General features: G+C 41.5%; 1 pseudogene; it reads left to right on the forward strand.

The window, feature by feature from the left end:
* Nucleotides 1-1,324: 1,324 nt before the first annotated feature.
* On the forward strand, nt 1,325-4,040 carry LOC136483478 (uncharacterized; annotated as a pseudogene).
* The last annotated feature ends 1,031 nt before the right edge of the window (nt 4,041-5,071 follow it).

A 5,071-nucleotide genomic window follows, 5' to 3' on the forward strand; every position in this document is an offset into this window, starting at 1 on the left:
TATGGCTAGCCTGTTTTTGTATTTGTACTTAGAACATGATATCATGTTTTTTTTTGTTTTGTCGATCGAGTTGATGGGCCATACGTGCGTGGCGACTGGTCGCGTAGACGTCCCATACGTGCGTGCATAGGTATCGTGGCGCCACCGTAGTTCTTCTCCTAGGAGGCCAGTACCGATCTGGCGATCTACGTGAGCCATCGCTCGTCGCTGGCCAGTACCAATCTAGCGATCTCCATCTCCTTCTCCCTATGTCCACGCTGACACCATCATTGTCAATACGCGTGTGGGACAGAGCAGCAGCGACGGCGAGCAGAGCTGCGCGTGGAGCGTGAGCAGAGGATTGCCGAGTACAAGGTTTGATTTGTTTATCAATTTGTTTTACATATATGCATGTCTTTGATGTGTTTTTGAATTTTGTTGAATTTATTACTGGAATTTAAGGACTGAGTACAATGTACAGATGGATAGAAGCTGGATTTTTGGGACACAATTCACACCTGCAAATGTGAAAGGAGTTGAAGAGTTCATGAAATTTGTCAGTGAAAGATACCCCGAAGACAGCCACATACTTTATCCGTGCAGCAAATGTCTTAATCAAACTCTGCGGTCTCAGGATGATGTAAGTGACCATATACACATTTATGGGATGTCAGCTACATACACCAGGTGGATTCATCATGGGGAGTCGGCAGATACTGTAGTAGTTGAGAATTTGGAGCAGCCGGAGGTCGAAGGAAGTGATCATGACTTTGGGATACATGTGGATGTGGCCGATGATGATTATGATGAGGATCATGGAGTACCAGAGATGATAGGAGATCTGTATGCTGCGGCAGAGGCTGATGGAGAACAACCAAGGTTTGCAAGAGTCCTTGAAGATGCAAAGAAGTCACTTAGCCTGGGATCTAGCCATTCGAAATTCTCTTTTCTAGTGAGGATGTTGTATATCAAGTCTCATTATCGAATTGGCAATACAGGATTTTCCATAATGATGAAGCTGTTGTCATCAGGATTCCCTCAGAGTGAGTTGCCAAAATCATATGATGAGGCCAAGAAATATCTTGGAGAATTGGGCCTTGGTTACGAAAACATCCATGTGTGCAAGAACAATTGTGTGTTGTTTCGGAAGAGGTATGAAAAAGAGAATGTGTGCCTAGTATGCAAGACATCTAGATGGCAAGATGAAACTAGGAACAAGAAGGTTCCACACAAGGTATTGAGGCATTTTCCACTTTTGCCAAGGTTGAAAAGAATTTTTGCTTCAAAGCGAACTTCTGAGGAAACACAATGGCACAAGAAAAAGAGGACGCCAGTCGACAATGTAATGAGCCATCCAGCTGATGGAGAAGCATGGAAGGACTTCGACACGAGGGAACCATCCTTTGCAGATGATCCGAGGAACCTGAGGCTTGCCTTAGCTACCGATGGATTCAATCCATTTGGCAACATGAGTACGCAGTACAGTATGTGGCCAGTGCTTCTAACACCACTAAATCTCCCACCATGGGAATGCGTGAATCCAGCAAACTGCTTTATGTCTTTACTCATCCCAGGTCCAAAATCTCCAGGAAAGGATTTTGATTTGTTCCTTGAGCCCCTAATTGAAGAACTGCTCGATCTATGGAAGGGTGTCAGTACCTACGATGCATGCACTGGTCAGAAGTTTAACCTTCGTGCTGCCGTGTTGTGGTGTATACATGATTTTCCAGCGTTGAGCACGTTATCAGGGCAAACAACAAAAGGGTATTATGCATGTATTCATTGTGATAAGGATCCGTTGTCTCGGGCAATAAGGAATAAGATATGTTACATTGGACATCGTCGTTACCTTCCAAGGACACATGCATGGCGGAGAAGCTTGGCTTTCGATGGTAAGCGTGAAAACAAAGAGCAACCAGGCAAGTTCACTTTGGAGGAGGTCCTAGAGGAGCTAGAGAAGGTGAAAGATGTCAGGCCAGGGAAGCATCATGAAATTATTGGAAATAAAAGGAAGCGCAATGAGGGTCCAAAGATTTATAGCCGCAAAGTTGGGTTGTGGAGATTGCCATATTGGAAACATTTAAAGCTTCCACATAATCTCGATGTCATGCACATAGAGAAAAACATATGTGAAAACATTCTTGGCACATTACTCAATGTACAGGGCAAGACCAAGGACACAACCAATGCTAGGCTAGATTTGCATGATATGGGCATAAGACCTGAATTGCACTTACAGCAGCATGGCAACTCAGTCATTGCTCCACCTGCTCCATATGTCTTGGGGAAGGATCAGAAAACCGAGTTATGCAAGTTTCTCAAAGGTATCAAGTTTCCTGATGGATATGCGGCTAACCTAGCAAGATACATAAGTGAAGATGGTTCAAAGGTGCAGGAAAAGCTTAAAACACATTCTTGCCACATACTCCTACAAAGAATCATACCTGCTGGCCTAAGAGGACTGGTGAGGAAGGATGTATATGAAGCAGTTGCAGAGCTCGGGACCTTCTTCAGGGAACTATGCAGTAGAAATCTAAGGATTGATGTTGTCAAACGGCTAAAAGAAGAAATTCCATTGATCCTATGCAAGCTTGAGAAAATCTTTCCACCTGCCTTCTTTGATGTCATGGTGCACTTGGCCGTCCATCTTCCTGATGAGGCACTGCTTAGAGGACCTGTTCAGTACGGATGGATGTACCCAATAGAAAGGCGGCTAGGCACTTTGAAGAATTTTGTAAGGAACAGGGCGAGGCCAGGAAGGATCAATTGCTTGAGGCATATATGGCAAGTGACACATTGACTTTTTGTTCTAGGTATATGGAGGATATTGACAATAGATTTAACCATCACGATGATAATGATGGAGAGATGCCATTGCCTGATGACGTCTCTATTTTTAAGCATGGTGTTACTCTTGTTGGATCTAATAGGAGCCAGTACATTGATGATGATGTCCTCAATAAGTTAGTTTGGTATGTGCTAAATAATTGTGAAGAAGCTGAGGAATATTTGGAGTAAGTATCTATTATATGTTTTGGGGATTAGTTTTTGTTTAATTTCTAAATTTTCAAATTATTCTTATGACTTAGCTTTGCCATGCAGCTTGTACAGGGACGATCTTGTGCAGCAAGGTGCGCTTGATGTTGATAAAATGGTTGAACAAGGATTTGCAAAGTGGTTTAGGTGCCATGTAAGTCAGTACACATTGTGTTTCTAGGTTTAGTAAATGCATTAGTATCCATATGTAATTGGTTAACTGAGTACTTTTGTTGCAACAGATTGAGAACAAACATAAGGAGCATCCAGAATCGGTTAGCGAAGGACTGTGGGCACTGTCATGTGGCCCAGATCTACGAGTTAAGACTTGTGCATCTTGCATAGTTAATGGAGTGCGGTATAGCACTGTGGATCGTGAGAAGTTCTTTCTGACACAAAATAGTGGTGTAATGACTGAAGGTTCACATGATGGGAACGGCATAGATTTTTATGGAGTCCTTAAAGAGGTAATTGAGTTGCAATATAACTCAAATCTTCAAGTCCGTCGGACGGTGGTTCTATTTCGATGCGATTGGTTCAAGCAAGAAGGCAAGACGACAGGCCTTCGAGATGACGGACATTTCAAATCCATTAATGTGCAGTCATTATGGTACAAGACTGATCCTTTCATCTTAGCAACTCAATCAAAAAAGATATTTTACATGCAAGACACATCTTTAGGTAAAGATTGGCGAGTTGTGCAGAAATTTGAACATAGGAATATTTATGATGTCGCTGAAAAAGATGAGGACAGTCATGATGTGCATCAGGATGATTATTGTTCTGATACTGAGCATGTAGTGCAAGCAGGGGCTGATAATGAGGTTACTCAGAATATTCAAGGTGGAGAAGCCACTATAATTGAAGGAAATTTACAAGACCTTATAAGCAGCAAGAAGCAACGTATTATTCGTGAAGATAGTGAGGATGAGGAGGAAGATGAGACAGTACTGCAGTACTGTAGTGATGGTGGCAATGATAACAATGATGACATGTCCCTAGACGATGAAGATGATGATTTCTAGTATGGACCAGTGTCATGTCCCTAGACTGCACTATTGTTTTTGTTTTCCCAACATTTTTTTATTTATTCTTTTTTTGGTATCTCTATTTTCATTTAGACATGCCTGTGATGGCATTCAACTGTGTGTCATGTAGATGCCTGTGATGACATTTAACTGTGCTTCCTCTAATTATATTCAGATCAGGCCTAAAAGCAACAAAATGCTTCCCAAATGTTACATTGAAGGATGCTACAGAGCTTAGTCTGTTCCTTGCAACCAAACATGTGCTGCGTTACAGCTTAGTCGAGCACATCTGTTGTATCCTAACCAACCAATCCTAAAAACCACAGAGCTTGACATAATAACACATTCAAATTCAGATTCAAACTCAAACACACATTCAGATTTGGACTCACATTCAGATTCAGAATCAAACTCATACACATTCACATTTGGACTGGGAACTCAATTCCATTGATCAAAGTTACAATTTACATAATTTACAGTAGTGGGAACTCAATTTACATAATTCACAGTTACAATTTACAATTCAGATTTGGCTTCATGCTTTCATAGGCCATCTGATTTGCAAGTACCATAAAGCTCATCCTAACCAACCAATCCTAAAAACCACAGAGCTTGACATAATAACACATTCAAATTCAGATTCAAACTCAAACACACATTCAGATTTGGACTCACATTCAGATTCAGAATCAAACTCATACACATTCACATTTGGACTGGGAACTCAATTCCATTGATCAAAGTTACAATTTACATAATTTACAGTAGTGGGAACTCAATTTACATAATTCACAGTTACAATTTACAATTCAGATTTGGCTTCATGCTTTCGGCTTCGGCTTAGGTATCACTTCCTCATCCAGTAATCTAAACTTGAATCCTTCATTGTTCTTGCAGCGCACGTTCCATCATGATTGTTCTTGCAGTACCCCACAAAGTAGATCTCCCACGTCGGCACCAGTGGTGACGGCACCTGGAACTCCATTGACACCTGCAAGTTGATAACCAATATTGTCAGGCGTTCT

Source organism: Miscanthus floridulus, chromosome 9 (assembly GCF_019320115.1).
Source record: "Miscanthus floridulus cultivar M001 chromosome 9, ASM1932011v1, whole genome shotgun sequence".
Taxonomy (NCBI): domain Eukaryota; kingdom Viridiplantae; phylum Streptophyta; class Magnoliopsida; order Poales; family Poaceae; genus Miscanthus; species Miscanthus floridulus.